Source organism: Schistocerca cancellata, chromosome 4 (genome assembly GCF_023864275.1).
Source record: "Schistocerca cancellata isolate TAMUIC-IGC-003103 chromosome 4, iqSchCanc2.1, whole genome shotgun sequence".
Classification (NCBI taxonomy): Eukaryota; Metazoa; Arthropoda; class Insecta; order Orthoptera; family Acrididae; genus Schistocerca; species Schistocerca cancellata.
This window is the reverse complement of record NC_064629.1, coordinates 439,558,012-439,576,235: the sequence shown is the minus strand read 5'-3', so window position 1 is coordinate 439,576,235 and position 18,224 is coordinate 439,558,012. Positions and strand designations below refer to the sequence as shown.

Below are 18,224 nucleotides of genomic sequence, written 5' to 3'. Positions count from 1 at the left end.
ACATTTCTTTCATATTACATTACAAACGTTTGTCGAGCGTTCATGTAAAGCACTGATATCGATGTAATAATACTGTCACGAATAGTGCAACTCTTATTTGTTCTTTTATTCCAGTTTCTGCAATCTAATGAAAATATCAAAGCCTGTGAGCACTGAAAGGGACTCACATTTACATTACGGTTCACCTCTGTGATGAAAACATCCGCATAACTTTAAGCTTTGAACTAAAATACTTTGTAACCTACTGTGCCATAGATTACCCTAAAGTCGTTCACGTAATGTATCCATGCCTTACTGACTATCAAAATCCACCTGATGAACGACCTATAATGCTCTGAACTGCGAAGTGGAAAGTATAATATAATAAATGTCACTGGTTAAAGCGATTAGTCGTTATTTTAAACTGATATGCATTACATTCATTACAGTCACTGTCAAGCCTAACATAAAAGTTCACATTTAACATTCTTCAGTGTAACTGGCATGATAGGGCTCCCACACAGAGGAACATTGTAACGAATAGATTGGACGAGTGTCTTGTAATCTACGTCCATACTTACACGTCACTGTACAGTGCATGGTGAAGGTACTTCGTAACGTTACTTATCACTCCCTGTCCTGTTTCAGCGTTGTATGTAGTGCGGAAAAAACTGTTGTCTATATGTCTGTATTGGCGTACTAAACCCTTTTATAATGTTTCTCGGATCATTACCCGAGGGAAAATGGATACAGTAAAATAATTTTACAATCTGCTTCGGATATTGGTGCTCTAATCTTTTCCGACAGCTTTTCGTATATCTTTATCGCTTTAAATTTCTACGTAGGTACCCTTAGCATCTCCCTAACATTTGTACGAACCGAATAGGAAAGTTAGAACTTAAGCAATACGTCTCTGAATTTCGCCCTCACTAACACGCGAGTAATAGGCCTACTTAAGATGGTTCAAATGGCTCTGAGCACTATGCGACTTAACTTCTTAGGTCATCAGCCGCCTAGAACTTAGAACTAATTAAACCTAACTAACCTAAGGACATCACACACATCCATGCCCGAGGCAGGATTCGAACCTGCGACCGTAGCAGTCCCGCGGTTCCGGACTGAGCGCCTAGAACCGCTAGACCACCGCGGCCGGCGGCCTACTTAAGAATTAGTCGTGCTGCATGGCCACCAATGGAGATGCACAGCTGTTTCCCATAATCTGTACCAACATCTCCTCAAATACGCTACAAAGCACCGCAAAGTGCGTGACAAATGTTACTGTACCATCTATATAAGTGTTTCTTCCCATTCTATTCACAACTGGGACACAAGAATGCTAAGTTCTTGTATGGACCTTTGCATGTTGCTAGCAGTCTGATTTTATCTTTACTGTCTACATCTACAACTGCATTTACAGGTTATTTCCGTAAGAGCGTGCAAAAATTTAACAGGACATAGAGGAAGCTCCACTGAACAATTTGAGGTAGCTAACATAGAACCGGAAAAGCCAGCTTAAGGAGATAACAGGAATAAAAATCCATTATTGTGTACTTTTTATTTACATTAGTTACTGTTAACTGCAAATACCCTCAGTGCAGAATGAACGTACCATTTGTACTGTACCCTACAAAAGGTGCTTAAACTGACGGCCATCAACCTCAATCCAAGAATGACATCGGCGAACAAGATTCTGCCGCACCATGACAAATCTCCCTGGTGTGTTTAGAATCACATCATAGGCAGCTACAATTCTGGCAACTAATTCCATCTCCACATCCACTGGGGTCTCATACACAAATGACTTTAGATATCCCCATAGGAAATACTCAAGGGGATTCAGGTCATGTGACCTCGCATGCCATGGAATAGGATCTCCCCTTCCAGTCCAGCGACAAGGAAATACGGCGTTCAGATGGTTGCGGACATCCACACTGAAGTGAGGTGGTGTACCATCATGTTGTATCCACATCCTCTCACGAACAGCCAGGGGTACATTCTCCAACACCCCAGGTAGAACTCTTTACTTGAACCTCAAGCTGACCATTCAGACGGTCTACTGCATCATGACTTCCTAGTAATCAGGCTCGTCCTCCTTGTTTCCGTGCAGGAAATAAAGAATGTACACGTAAATAAACAGCACAGGTAAACTACGCATGTTAGTTGTAAATAAGCTGGAAAACAGTAATGTTAGACAAAGCAGTAGACAAGTTTACTTCTGCATCTCCTTAAACTGGCTTCTCCGACCCCAGGTTCCCTACCTCAAATTGCTAAGTGGAGCATTCTCTAAGTCCTGTTGCATTTTCGCACGCTCTTACGGGAACACCCTGTATAATCCGTTTCGGTATGCGGCAGCAGGTGATCCTGATATCTTATCATTTCCTTTCTTCCCGCTTTCGATCGAGAATGGTGCATAGGAAGAATTAGCGTCGTTAAACCTCTGTATGAGCTCTAATTTCTTTCGTTTTCTCGTCGTGGTCATTTCGCGAGATGTATATAGGAGAAAGAAAATTGTTACCCGACACTGTTTGTAAAGCACGCTCTTGAAATTTCAGCATTAAACCTCTTCATGATACACATTGCTTCCCTTGTAACGCTTGCCACTGGAGTTTGAGCACCTCCGCAACGGCCTCGTACTTACTAAACGATCCCCCGACGAAACGTGCCGCTCATCGTTGGCTCTTCACTATTAACTCACCTCGCAAGGGTCCCAAAGTGCTAAGCAGTACCTGAGAATCGACCGAACAATTTTCTTGTACACAGTTTCTTTTGTGGCTGAATTACATGTCCTTAAGACTTTTCCCATTAATGTCGGCGTGGCATCTGCTTTTCTTACAGTTAGTTTAAGATGGTCATTCCACTTTAGGCCGCTCCTGACGTTTCCTTAGGTAGGTATTTTACAGCTGCTACTTTTGGTTGGTTGGTTGATCTGAGGGGAGGGATCAGACAGCGAGGTCATCGGTCCTATCGGACTAGGGAAGAATGGGGAAGGAAGTCGGCCGTGCCCTTTCAAAGGAAGCAGCCAGGCATATGCCTGAAGCGATTTAGGGAAATCACGGAAAACATAAATCAGAATGGCCGGAAACGAGTTTGAACCGCCGTCATCCCGAAAACGAGTCCATCGGGCTAACCACTGCACCACCTCGCTCGGTACCGTTAATGTACCCAGTGATACATCGCCAACAATGTAATCGAACAGCAAAGTCTCTTTTCGTATATGCGCAATACGTTACAGTTATCTATGTTCAGGGTCAACTTCCGGTTCCTACACCAGTTATCGATCGTTGCAGGTCTTCCTGTATTTCGCTGCAGCCCTCAGGCGTTGCATGCAACCTTGCTATAGACATCATCATCGTCCGTGAATAGGCTCATGGAGCTTCCGACTGTATCCACTACATCGTTTACGTATGTTGTAAGCAGTAACGTCCCTATAATATTCTCTTCGGATATGAAATTATTTTTACATGTGTCAATTACACCCTGTTAATAACAACGTGCTGAGTTATATCTATTAGGAAATTCTGAAACCAATAACAAATCTGGTCCGATACTTGGTAAGCTCGGATTTTCTTCAAGAAACGCCAATGCAGAAATGCATAAAAGTGCTTCCGGAAGTCGAGGAGCAAGGCAACAATTTGGGCGCCCTTACCTACGGCACTCAAGCTCCCATGCACAAACAGAGCGAACTTAGTTTAGCAGCAACTCTGTTTGTGGATTACATGTTGATTTTTATAGAGGATATTTTCGTTCTCCGAAAACGTCATAACGCCTAAGCACGTCAAAGAAATGGGCCTATAATTATGTGCGTATTTCCGCCGACCCTTACTGAAAACGAGAATGACTTGAGCTTTTTCGTATCGCCTGCTATCTTTCGCTGCTCCAGCTACCTACGATAAACAGCTGCTAGGAGGAGAAGAAGTTCTCCCACATAATTTCTGCAGAGTCTCGTAGGAATTTCATCCGGTGCAAACGCCTGTATTTTGTTGAGTGATTTTTGTTGACTTTTCATTCTGGGATCACTTAACTCAATATCTACCATATCGACATTCGTGTAATGATTGAAAGGAGGAACTATACTACGATCTTTCTCAGTGAAACGGTTTCGAAAGGTCGAACTTAGTATTTCAGCCTGCTCCCCATCATCTTCCATTTCGGTGTCAAATGTGCTCTTCGAGAACTGATTAGAAGATTTCTGTCCGCTCACTGACTTCACATAAGGCCAGAACTTCCTAGGATTTTTGGTCATATAGAGTGGCCAAATTTTACTTTCGAATTCATTGAACGCTTGTAGCATTGCTTTCCGTGTGGTCATTTTGGTTTCTTTCAGGTTTTGTTTGTCAGCTTTGCTTTGACTTGGCCTAAATCTGTGATGGAGCTCCCTTTTCTTTCGTAGCATCTAACATGGCTATTGAACCACGATGAGTCTTTCGTTCACAACGTCGTTTGGTATATAGTGGTGGAAGGCGTCTTACACAAGGCTTTTTAATTTTTTGGGTTTGTGACCCACATCTTTGTCGTAGAGGTGAGAATCTGATGTTGACTACTCAAAAGTTCTTCAGTTTGTTCCTGTCACCCTTGCTAAGCAAAAATATTTTTCTAACTTAACGTTTTATGTAATACCTGATGCTACAACAACCTTAGAGATGAATAATGCCTACTTTTACATTAACTGATTATGTAAGTCCAGGTCTGTTAGTTACTAGGTCTTCGGCGTTGCTCCCACAAGTCGATTCTCTAGCTACCTCGCCTGAGTTTCTGATCTACGTTTTCTACTAGGTTCCAAACCAGGTTACCACCATCGTCTCTGGATACGATGCTCCAGATAGTGATCTGTGCTTTCACTCTGCTTGCGGGAGTAGATGTGTTCACCTATTCAGCCAGCCTTCTAAAGGAACCGAAGATGGCTTTAGAACTCAGGAGGCAAGCGTCATTCCGGCCGACAAGGACTACTATCTGCAGCCGATTGCGCCCAGAGCGTTCAGTAGCTGCCGGCAAAGTTTCGTCCACATCTCAGAGCAGACCTGTCGGTAAGCAGAACGATTGCACTCTGCCCTTATCCGCCTAACGTTAGAGCTTCCAATGATGGACATATCCTCTCGCTGTAGTTGGCCGAACTTGGCGGAAAAATCTGCCGCTGGCCCAACAGTCGAGGCGTCCCGTGCTGGCTCTGAAGTGTTACCAACACAGGCCAGCAGCTCGTAACTGTTGCGAAGGCGAAAGAGGGTCAGCAGTGCTGCCATTTCCCTCATTATCTATCTGCACAGAGATATGTGATCCCACAGCTATCTCTATGGGAGCAATACATATGAGACTATAGACTGTAGGATGTCGTAGATACTGTTCGGAAATTCGAATCTTAGAATTTATTGAGTAGGTATGCGCGAAATACGCTGCCGGAAAAAAATAGTACACCTGGAAAGAAGACGTAGATTTTGATTTTATGACGACATGTGCCACCTGGGTGATAGCAGATGTACTGATAATGGTTTCAGCGTCTTCCGCCAACAGATAGCGTAGTGGCATAGATACCAGAGCGCCATCTGTATCTATCCTTTAATTGGGAATGTTCACAGCCAGAAGGCTCAAATGGTTCAAATGGCTCTAAGCACTATGGGACTTAACATCTGAGGTCATCAGTCCCCTAGACTTAGAACTACTTAAACCTAACTAACCTAAGGACATCACACACATCCATGCCCGAGGCACGATACGAACCTGCAACCGTAGCAGCAGCGCGGTTCCAGACTGAAGCTCCTAGAACCGCTTGGTCACAGCGGCCGGCTCCAGAAGCCTCAGTCTGGTGCAAACTTGTGATGCAAGCAGGCAATCATACCACGGAGACGCACTCGTTCTTCCTGGGTGTGTTTGAAAAGGGTCAAATAGTGGCCTTCCGAGTGGCGGGACGGTCGTTTCGGAGAATTGCCACACAATTTGGACGTGCTGCGTCAGTTTCGCAACGATGCTGGTATCAGTGGTCACGAACATTTTCACATCCCTAGACGAAGTTCTAGACGTCCGCGCATCACAGGCGCCCCCTGGATCGTCATATTGTAAGGGCAGCTGTGGCAGGTTGTACAGCTACCACAGCACAGGTAAGGGGGCTTGTGAGCCCAGACGTGTCACACCGAACTGTTGCGAACTGGTTATTAGCAGTGGGACTACATGCACGCACAGCTCTTGCCCGTCTTCCACTCACGCCACAGCAATGACGTGGATGGCTTGACTGGTGCCGTCAGAGGATCATTTGGAAGATAGATGACGCACTGTAGTCTTCAGTGACGAAAGCAGATTCGTCCTCTAAGCAAGTGAAGGTTGTCTGAGCATAAGACGTAGACCTGGTAATCGCTGTCTGGTAGAGCGCACTTTTCCAAGACACACTGGCCACATCCCAGACCTTATGGTCTGCGGTATAAGCTACAACTCTCGTTCACCTTTGGTGTTTCTGGAGGGGACGGTAACCATCGCTCAGTACGTGCAGATTGCTGTATGACCCGTTCTTGCAACAGGAAGGTGATGTGTTGCTCCAACAGGATAATGCACGCCCACACACTGCCGATGGAATTCAGTGTTCTTTGCAACATGTGCAGCAACTTCCAGTAAGTGTAGGATATCATTCGACGACAAGTGACTCTTGCGACTCGTCATCCAAAAACTCTTACAGAATTGCATGAACATGTCGAGCAGCAGTGGCATAACGTATCTCAGGACAGTATTCACCATCTGTACGATCGACTGGATGGCAGAGTCAGCGCATGTATTTCCGCCTGTGTAGGTTACACCACATACTATTATGGGTGCTTCAGCATGGGTCGATACCTGGTACCTCAGAACCACTTGTGCTATTGATCTGTATATCAAATCATTTCATGTGCACCATATGTACTGTTACAACAATAAATTTTGTGTGAATTGGAAGCTTCTATAAGGGTGGACTAATTTTTTTCCGGCTGTGTACTTCTTAAGTTTTCATAGCGTCTCCGCTACACTCATAACATATACCATATTCATTTCTTGGCGTTTTCTCGCGAGGAGAACAGTTTGGTCGCTCCTCTTTCTGTGTACTTTGTGTTCCGCGTTAGTCAGACCAGATACTTGAGTAGCACTCCATTGTGGGCTATAAAATGATTTTGAGAGCAATTTATTTCGTAGACACAGTATAACGCTCGAGCGTAGACCAGCAAATCAATATTTGGTATTTCCTTCATATACTACTGATCCAACATAATCGTTCCACTTCTCTCTTTCAGTTTGTTTCCCTAGAACTGTCTTTCTGTGTTCTTCCCGCTACGTATACGTTGTAACGCTACACATACTTAATTAACCACGCTGATTGAGTCCAGCGGTATATCGCTAATGCGGGGAATATCGAATTTCTTCTCCCACTTACGTTCATTATCTCATTTTCATCCTCATTTAGCCGACTTGAGTGGCCGAGCGGTTCTGGACGCTACAGTCTGGAGCCGCGCGACCGCTACGGTCGCAGGTTCGAATCCTGCCTCGGGCATGGATGTGTGTGATGTCCTTAGGTTAGTTAGGTTTAAGTAGTTGTAAGTTCTAGGGGACTGATGACCTCAGAAATTAAGTCCCATAGTCCTCAGAGCCATTTGAACCATCCTCATTTAAGGCAAGTTATATTCATTAAAGCAGTGTATGTACATGCTTAACTATTTCCTCCCTGCTATTATGTGAATCGTTTAACATCATACTTCCGTGTGCCATCTACGTTGCTGCGCCCACCGTTCTTCGACAAGGCTTGGAAGCGTAGCGATTGATAACCGTCGTCATGGCAAGACTGTCTAGCACAGACAAACTATCCGTACATGAAAAATAAGCTACAAAAGACTGCTGTTCAATGTAATGAGAAGTGCAAACGTTCAACATGAATTTTTTAAGTGGCTGAACAATTGTAATAATCATAAATGAAGGTGGTAAAGACACCAGTAGCCAAATAACTTCTTAAATCATCACTCAAGGACGACCCCGTTTGGTGGTAACAGTAATATTTAAAAAGTCATTACAGGTTAAAATAAATGCACAGTATCGTCGGAAGACGGAATTTACGTGTAGCTGATACTTGTAAATGATGTGTGCAGCCAGGTTGCCACGTAATTGGACATTTGAGCTGCCTAGGACAGACTCACCTATCGTGCATGCGAAATCGACAGAGTGGTGTTGCTGCCTGACACATTACCGCCAGAATTAACTAGAAGAAACTGTTGCGGACATTAGTCTACAGCTACTGAGCTTCCATGGGACTCCGGGAAGAGAGGTCTGCGTTTGACGTCGCACCGACCCTCCACGGGTTCCCCTAACTGTTGCATTTGTCGCATCGGCGGGTCCATAAAAGCTGGAACGTTGGTAATGACTTGAAGTAAAGTGACCATAGAGTTAGAGAGACACAGACAAGTGCCAGTAGTGTGCCCACGCATCAGTGACTGGCTGGCTGGTAACGTATCACTGTCTTCAGAAAATCGGGACTCGCCCATTGAGGAGAACGTTTGTGCATCCGGAACCAATTTTCACGTATCTGAACCCGTTATTAATGCTCTCCTAAAAGACACAAGGTAGGTAGAGTGCCTTATAGATGTCCAGCAACAAGACACCTGCCAATGGCAGACCAGGTATACACAGTTCATGGAAGTTACTCATCTGTTTCCTCTATAATTCACGCTAGAATATCAGCTGTCTATCGTAGATGGGGTAGATTTCACAGCTGAAGGTCACGTTACGAGGACACAGCCGCACTGCAATCCAAATGTCTTTACCTTGCTTACAATCTTACAATAAATCTTTCTCTCCAGTCTCTATATCCACTTCACTGAAAAATGCTCTACACCACTCAACCCGGCCTGCGGCCGAAATTCATGGGAGAGCGACGCACTCACGTTGTACGAGTACTCCGCGAGGGACGCCTTTTCGGATATTTCCACCGACGCTCGACTCGCCTCTGGTTTGCAGCTTATGACGCTGATCAGTTAATGTTTAGTTGGTATTACAGAAACAATCCACGGCTATTCGATCAGTCATCAAAACTACTTTTGAGCAAATATTTAAAAACTGATTGCTAATAGTGTTTGTGGGTATTAACACACTACATTTCAAACCCTAGAATGACTTACCTCTGTCCACAAGTCGCGAAGTTACTCAAAATTGCTTTTTTGGCTGGTATTGCCTACCTCATTGCCTTATGTTTTCCTTTTCTTTCTCGTATTAACATTAGTAAACAGTTCTTGTACGTTGTGGACGTCTAAAACTGCTAAAATTGAAGGTAATTTATTATTGATTAGCTGCAACCATATGCTTTTGCAGGCTTTTATTTTTCCTTGATTATACAGGGTGATTCAAAAAGAATACCACAACTTTAAAAATGTGTATTTAATGAAAGAAACATAATATAACCTTCTGTTATACATCATTACAAAGAGTATTTAAAAAGGTTTTTTTCACTCAAAAACAAGTTCAGAGATGTTCAATATGGCCCCCTCCAAACACTCGAGCAATATCAACCCGATACTCCAACTCGTTCCACACTCTCTGTAGCATATCAGGCGTAACAGTTTGGATAGCTGCTGTTATTTCTCGTTTCAAATCATCAATGGTGGCTGGGATAGGTGGCCGAAACACCATATCCTTAACATACCCCCATAAGAAAAAATCGCAGGGGGTAAGATCAGGGCTTCTTGGAGGCCAGTGATGAAGTGCTCTGTCACGGGCTGCCTGGCGGCCGATCCATCGCCTCGGGTAGTTGACGTTCAGGTAGTTACGGACAGATAAGTGCCAATGTGGTGGCGCTCCATCCTGCTGAAATATGAATTGTTGTGCTTCTTGTTCGAGCTGAGGGAACAGCCAATTATCTAACATCTCCAGATACTGTAGTCCAGTTACAGTAGCACCTTCGGTCGCCATCTTAGCATCAACTGACGCTGACGCCTAGTCAACAGGGCATCAAGCGAACAAATGTACAACTAAATGAAACTTTATAGCTCCCTTAATTCCCCGACAGATAGTGCTTAGCTCTGCCGTTTGTCGTTGCAGAGTTTTAAATTCCTAAAGTTGTGGTATTCTTTTTGAATCACCCTGTATTTCAAGGTTCCTGTCTTCAGATATCGTGGCCATTGTTTCTTTACTAACGACGCTGTAGAATGCTGCAACGGAAATTTTTAAAACAGTAGTTGTGAAACGTCGTAACTAAAGAAACAATGTTCGTGACCCGTAACTAAATGTAAATTTCTGAAGATGGGGTGAACTTGAAATGAGTGTACTCTAAAAGACGTGTGCTTTGAGACATAAATTGTTGTCGTGGCGTGTCGGGAAAGCACTGCCATTCATATCGGTGCGTTACCCCTTAAATATTAACGTCACGGACGCTATAGTTTGACTTGATGCACTAGGAGCACTTTTCTAACGTGACGTGGTGAGGCGGCTAGCAGGTTAAGTAAGTATGTGAATGAGGCCCGCTTGTCACCAAAGGGTGCCCATGCCTGCTCTACACCATACTGGTCAATAACTCACGATAGAAAATTTACGGAACCTAATATTGTTATATGTAGAGCGGGATTGATCTGTTGCAGCTGTTACGTTACAGATACTCGGAATGCAGTCAGCGCCTGATATTTTAACTCTTTTTTATCTCAGATTCTGCAAACAGTTTTTTCTCCGTTTGGTTTTCAGTTTATAGCGCGCGATGTATTGACGTTGTCTTTCCAGTCTGTGAGCAATATGTCCGAGAGATGGCGCAGTCGACCGATGTACTACAGGACCGAAGTTCAACTACCCTTGCCCCCGTCCAGGTTTAGGTTTTCTGTGATTGCCCTAAATCTATTTAGGCGGATTTCCTTCACCATAATTGTCCTGTCCGAGGTAGTTCTCCGTCTATAATGAGCTCCTCGTCGACGGGACGTTAAGCCCTAATCGTTTTTCCATCTGTGGCTCAAATGGCTCTGAGCACTATGCGACTTAACTTCTGAGGTCATCAGTCGCCTAGAACTTAGAACTAATTGAACCTAACTAACCTAAGGACATCACACACAGCCATGCCCGAGGCAGGATTCGAACCTGCGACCGTAGCGGTCGCTCGGCTCCAGGCTGTAGCGCCTAGAACCGCACGGCCACTCCGGCCGGCTTTCCGTCTGATTCGGATGCAGTATTTGAGAAGTACAAACTTCAACAAAGAAATTATAGCTCATCAACATTAAGTTCACTCATTACCAGCCGCTGCCAAATGAGAACTGCAACTGAATGTTCCGAGCGTAGTGCCAAGATGAAGCTTCGTGGATTCCCAGATTTGCGTGACGTATTTTGTCAGCTATACAAATGTAATTAACCCAGTGAGTCAGTTTATTGCGTAATTTGAAGTGTGAAGTGTTATCGGCTTGCTCTAGTTCGTCCACGAAATCAGTGAATGACCCAACAACTAAGGCTGTTTCTTTTAGTCCTGTGATATCATCAGGCTGGGCGTATGATTCATGTGTTACGCTATGAGTGCGTCTTATGATTCAGTAAAGCTAGCGGTGATTCCAGGAATACAAATAAATATGACTCTCTTGCGCTTTAAGCTTTCAGCGTTATGACAGCTGCTGATTAATGTAATCTAGCTCCTTTATCGCACCACGCCTCTAGTAACCTTAGAGAAAAGCTATATATCACAGAGAACTAGGAACTAATTCAGTTAGTATGCGACAAGTTCATTGTTTTCCCCTCGCCACATAAGAACTAATCGTGCACTGATATTCGTAGCGTGTCATAATTTTAATGACGTATCCAAAGAGTTACTACAATTATTCTTGGGCTAAGCTAAAAGTAAGTGAAATTGTAATTTTTTGTTTTGTTTAATTTGTTATAAGCGACATAAGTATGATGTAAAAACGTCTGGTCCAGTGCATTATCGAGGCAGTTCAACATAATCTGCTTTTTCTTTTTCTTTTGTTTTCTGGAATCAAACCTGGCCAACGAACTGACGATTTTTTGAACCAAAGACACTACCGATCCCTTTGCCACTATTTTTATCCTTCTGAACTAAATCCTAGTCTTTAAATATCTGTCTATCTATAATACATCTATACTCGACCCACATTTAAAAGAAAAAGTATGTACACGCTATTTAGAGAGTTTTTAATCGAGCTAACCGGTTAGTTGCTCAGGTGTGTGGAAAATTGGTCCATCGCTTTCCATTCTACGTGACATCGTATGATTTTAAGATGAAGCAGTCTTTATACCTCCAGACGTTTTGTATGCATTGACCAGTTAGATCTGTGGAATAATTCGGTATTACGTAAATGGGCGACGATTGTACAAAGCAGAAATTTAAAATGAAATGACTTCGTAGGCTTTCATTTTTAGAGATCATCTGAAATTATATTTTACGATATATTAGTTCAAACTGTAAGAACATTTTCATCTCAAAAGAGAGTCATCCATACCCCATGTGTTATTGACTCACCAAGCTGAAGGCCTCTGATTGACGAACTGAGCGTTCTTACACTGATATAGCATTACGTTAACTCGATTATGAGAACTTTATCTTTATTTCAAGCTGTAGAAATGATCTTTACGTTGCGAGCACTGAAGTACTGTTCAAAAGAAGCCTGCGCCACTCTCTAACACGTGTTTCTAATATGTTTTCGCAGGAGTTTCTTTCTAATTGAAGTTGATAGCTTGTGACAAGTAGGAATGCTTTAATTTTCTATTGTGTTATGGAACTGTAATTCACTGAAATGAGGTGAAAATTGTTCATATATGCTTACTTGCTTGTTTTATGACAGTTGTAAGCCAGGACAAAGCAGCGGGAAGGAATAAATTTGCGCGTATGAAGAGACATCCCAGTTTTGGTTTTTCATGGTGTTCCCAAAATCATTCCTACCAATCGGTCATGAGAGAATCCTTTCACTCTTCTTATACATTATTAAGAGTTTTAAAATAAACTTAATTCTTATATTGTCAGTTTATCACTATTGTCGTTTTCAGTGTTATTTGCACCCTGGTCGTTCTTAGTTCCATATTTTATTCTTCTGTTTGATTTCTTTCGGTAAGTCCTCTATGACACAGGGTCACTGAAACAGATGTGCAGTTGAAAAAAAAATAATAAAAAAGAGAGGATAATTCATTGAATAAGTTGTCGCTGGGTGTTGCATCAAGTGTTATTAAAATTAAGTGCGTAATACAGTCACTGCGCTCGTGATATACCCATTATTCTGTGAATATGGAGGAAGTTACCTGTAAGTGTACATATTTACGCAATTTTTGTGGTAACTTATGTTAAACACTTTCTCTTAGCTGTTAGCCAGTCCTGGTGTTATAAGCGGGAAATACCAGTTTCCAGTTCTGCAACTTTGTTAGAGAATGGGTCATCAATAACCAAAATGTAACGTAGTATGGTTCTGTTGGCTAGGAGATCCCAAAAGTCAGGTTCAGCTGCCGAACTGCAAAGGTTTTTCCGTCTGTAGAGCACAATGGCCTGTTTCCTTCGTGAATTGTGTATTTAAGTGCATCTGACAAGTGTAGGTGACTGTAAAGGGTGTGTGTAGTGTGATGTTTGTGTTGAATAATGATGAGGGAAGTAAGAGGGAGTCAATGAAAGATAAATTGGCAGACATCATGGCGCCTCCGAGGCATCTACGTGGCGTCCAACTAAACGCCGCGCGACGTATTGACGTCGGCCTTCGTAGTGTGTGGGTAACTTTGCTGCCGCTTACGTAGGGATGCACGTAAAACTTGTCCAAAATATTGAAATTTTTAACATCGGATAGCTCTGTAGCCTGTTAGAGATACTGTCTCCAATTTTCAGAGACTAATTCATGCTACGAATAATGTGAGCAGGAGTATCATGCCCCTTTTTCTTCACAACTCTGTCCGTGTTTGCGAATTTTATTATTTCCTGCCATCAGAGAGGATATTTGTTGAATTTAGAAGGTTGTGAGCCCATTTACGATGCGATTAGTTCTGATTTTTTTAAAGTAATGCACATATGATGGACTCGTTCCACATCATTACGAAATATCGTATTCATGATCCATGGAACTAGTATTAAAAAAAAAAAAAAAACACAAAACCCGAACTAAGGTTTTTATAACCTCATTTAGAAGGGGCACCCAAAGATGACATTTTGCTCATCTACTGTTATTAAAATTTTCTCATATGATGCTTGTCTGATGTTGAATGATGGTAACACTGAAACAATCAGGACCCTCATGAGACTAGGACTTGATGCACATTACTTCACTGAAAAACATTGAAGAAGGTTGACGATCTGCGTATTGGCAGTTCTGAAATGTCAGTGAAGGATATTGGCAAAAGCGCACGCCAGAAAGACCAGACTAGAAGAGCCACACGAAGACCAAAAACACAAAATGTGCGTTGTGGCTAACATTAAGGTACATGTTTCTAGCATAAATGATGATAAAATCTTATTTGGACATTCCCCGCAACTTCTATTTTGCATAACTGCGTAGGCTTCCGCGACCAGAGTCAGTCGACATAAAAGTTTTCTGGGTGTGGTACCGCGTCATAATGTATAGCCTACCATATTTTGAAAGGGCTAAGTAACCTTTCAGAAAATGTTCCTCATGTCATAGTATGTCTTCTAAAGGTATACACCAACGTCAAGATCAAATTATTTGACAAAAAATGATAAAGCTTCAGATTGTAGCCAATAGTACAACAACGACATGTGCAAAATTTGGTTCAATAATCTCTCAAAGAGTAAAACATACATGAGTTTTTATGTGCCCGTGTATTTTCTCATACGTCCCCCCTCAAAGCTGCGCCCGCCTCTGGCACGGGTGTGTGCTATAAACATATCATCACCGTGTTCGCGTTTCTGTACGCATCAGGATGAAAGTCAGGGAAAACATTAGAACGTAACTTATTGTGAAGTCTGCTCTCTGAATACATCGTGTGCTTAGAATAGACGAAAAACTTTATGAAAATAGTGGGTACGTCAATAATTTAGTTCAACAGCAAGTGATTTAGTAGCTAATCGTGTTCGGAGAAAAGTACTGTAGCCGAGAAGTGTTATCAAGTTTAAAACAAACTATCGAATTGCACCCCCGTATCAATTGGCCAATTCTAAGCACCATCTGCTTAGTGGAGTTAATTAATAGTCCACCTTCTCTCCGCTCTCTCATCTTAGTCTTCTCTATTCCTTGTGGACAGGCAGCTGCGCTCGTTAGCACAATTATATTTACTAGTCGTATGCCATGGATTCCACGGAGAATTGCCTCGTCGATGTGGAAGTAAGTCAAAGATGTTCATTTAATTTAGGTACAGTACAGTAAAATGACTTTATGTTACGAAAGACTCTTGTATTACTGCACTAATTACGAGTATAAAACAATCTGACATTAAATTTAAGAGTTTCTGTGAAAATATTCTAAATGAAGTGGAAGTAGTTGCCCAAAAGAAAGCTCTTTAATTCCGTCTAAAGCTCCACCATGTTATTCACACGACATTCAGTACGCTCTGGTAAGTAGTTGAATGCAAGTACCCATGTGACTGACTCTTTGGTGTACTAATTTTAACTCGCTGAAGTATTAGTAATAATGGTATTGCCAAAGGACATTAATTAATACGTATACTATAAAATAGTAGTCAAAATAGCACTTTTTCGAAGAAATGTATTCATAATGTTCTAGTATTACCTCTATAAATAATTCTTATAATGCACTTCTGTGTTCTGAAAATACCGAGCGTATAAGTGGAGTTAAGTGGAATTTCACAACAAAAACATATTTCATAACTCATTAATGAATAGGAACATGCAAAATAAATCACTTCTTTCTATTTTTAAAACACTTATAGCAAAAAATGTGCTAATTGCAAACGCTGATCTAGGGCGCTTCACTAATCTCAGGCAGCAGATTTTCCAATTAAGATTGTGATTTATCTATAGTTCCACTAAATTAACACTTACTACTTCCTGTGCGTTTTCGTTTGGGAATCGTGTTTTTTTTAATTATTTTATTTTAATAGCTTGTGGAGTTCTGTGAGAAATATTGCACTCTACACAGTACTGCGTCATGTCAAAATTCAGAGATAATTCATTCGCCTTGAAATATATTTTAATGTTTCCGAATATTTCATTAGCTGCCTTTTCAGTAAGAGGACTGCTACTACATTTTATTTCTACACTTTCATCATGTGCAAAAAGAACAAAATTTACATCTTCGGGAGATGAAAGTGGAAGATCGTATATGAGTATCAGTTACTGCTTACATGAAAAGTGATACCTGTGCAATGTAAAATGTCCCCTCTGCAAAACTAAACACCCAAGTTAGCTGTAATCACTTAGTTGAAACAGACGATTGCAATATCGGACGTTTAAGAGTAGAATATGAAACAGCAAATTATAAATATCAGTTTTATGTACATCATTTGACTCGGTTGTCAAATGTGGTATTTCATTTTTTCAGATATGTACGAGTAGTTTCTTAGACGAGTATTGGTTCGCTGAAGTTCAGCCCTTACTTTTGTGACTGAAAACTGAAGTAATTTATTGACATTCTCACTGTGGACAGTTTTACATTTAAGGACATCAGCTGCGTGTTACTCCATAAGCACACTGAAGATTCGATGCATTTTTTTCTTTCAATCCAACTTTGTGACAGTTTTCTCTTCTTTTCGTTTTAAATCTCATGTTCCAGCTCTTTCACTATGTTAGGGAGTAGGGATGCATAGATAACAATCAAATTTTGTGTTTTGTTATGTTGGTAGGTGTTGCGCAAAAGCGAACGTCAGGTATCAACTTGGTCTTCGGAAGACTTTTATTTGGTTGGTGGGTTGATTTGGGGGGAGGGGATGAAACAGCGAGGTCATCGGTGGCATCGGACTAGGGAAGAATGGGGAAGGAAGTCGGCCATGCCCTTTCAAAGGAACCATCCCGGCATTTGCCTGAAGCAATTTAGGGAAATCGCGGAAAACGTAAATCAGGATGGCCGGACGCGGGTGTGAACCATCGTCCTGCCGAATACGAGTCCAGTGTGCTAACCACTGCGCCACCTCCTTAGGTAATAGTTTTATTTATACAGCTTTTTGATGTGTGGGTTTCGTTCAAATAGGTAAACTGGAGTTATTTATCATCATAAAATTCTTTATTTCGAATTGTTTACCTCCAATAAATGAAGGGTTACAAGAATCATTGCCTAAATTTTCAATATTTGATTAATGCTGCTCAACTTAAGCGTGGATGTACTTTCCTTAAAGAGAAATGTCATCAAAGTGACTGCCTATCGACACCTATGTCGTTAGCGCTTAAAGCTGTATGCGGCAGGTTGAATGCAGTATCTACTAATGACGGCTGCTATCTTTTTGCCTCCAAATAACACATTGATATGCCGATGCACACTTTGATTTTGGATTAGATTCGAAACTTGTCCTTTACGTCCTTTATTTGGCTGGTGGATTGATTTGGGGGAGTGGATCAAACAGCGAGGTCATCGGTCACATCGGATTAGAGAAGGATGGGGAAGGAAGTCGGCCCGTATAGTTTCTTGTGAGACAACGGCATTAATAACATTGACGTTCGGAGAATTTCGCCCGTGTTCAGTAATGTTATGCGGGTTTCGCCAAATACTACAATTGTGGCTGTTTACTTTCCCATTTGTATGCAGTGTTGCCTCGTCAGAAAAATTATCGAATTCGCAAAACCATAATCTTTGACCTGCGATGCGCAGCAAAATTCGAATCGCTGATCTTTGTTTTGGGATATAACTTTCACACGAACTGTAGTCTGTATGGTTTCAATTTTTTTTTTCGCAAACCACGCCACCCGCTCGTTGTTGTCACTTCCAGCTCACGCCAAGCTCTACGTAGAGATTTTGCTGTACTCCTTGTGAAAGCTTCTCTCGCTCGTTCAGTGTCATTTGCATTCACACCTGGCCGACCATCTCTCTTCGTGTCACTCAAACATCCAGCTTCAACAAACTTCACAACCCGACTGTAGATTGACTTTCTGGGTGGTGCTGCTTTCCCATACTTCGTCCTAACTTTTCGTTGGAAATCCGTTGCACTCTTTGTTTTGTCAAATTCTAGCACGCATAAACTCTTCTACACTCCAGAAATCGCCATCTCGATTTTGACACCATCTAGCGATGGTACAAGGAACTACACATAAAAACTGCCACGAAAAAAAATTTTACAAGGTTACTCTTTCAGATTATATATATTGTTACTTTGTAATGCTACTCACTCGGTTACAATAAATTTTTCAAAGTGTTCCCGGACTTTTGAAACACACTGGTAGTTTCTATTCCATA

General features: G+C 41.9%; 1 protein-coding gene across 4 annotated transcripts in view; it reads left to right on the top strand.

The window, feature by feature from the left end:
- The window catches only part of LOC126184856 (pancreatic triacylglycerol lipase-like), a 452,695-nt gene that overhangs the window by 318,938 nt on the left and 115,533 nt on the right, over positions 1-18,224 (top strand). Inside the window, exon 1 of one of the 4 annotated variants that reach the window (XM_049927465.1) lies at positions 11,660-11,775. The exons of the other annotated variants lie outside the window; for them this stretch is intronic. The gene's annotated coding sequence lies outside the window, so the exon portion shown is untranslated. Of the gene's footprint in view, positions 1-11,659; positions 11,776-18,224 lie in introns of those variants that run through there. 4 annotated transcript variants of the gene reach the window in all.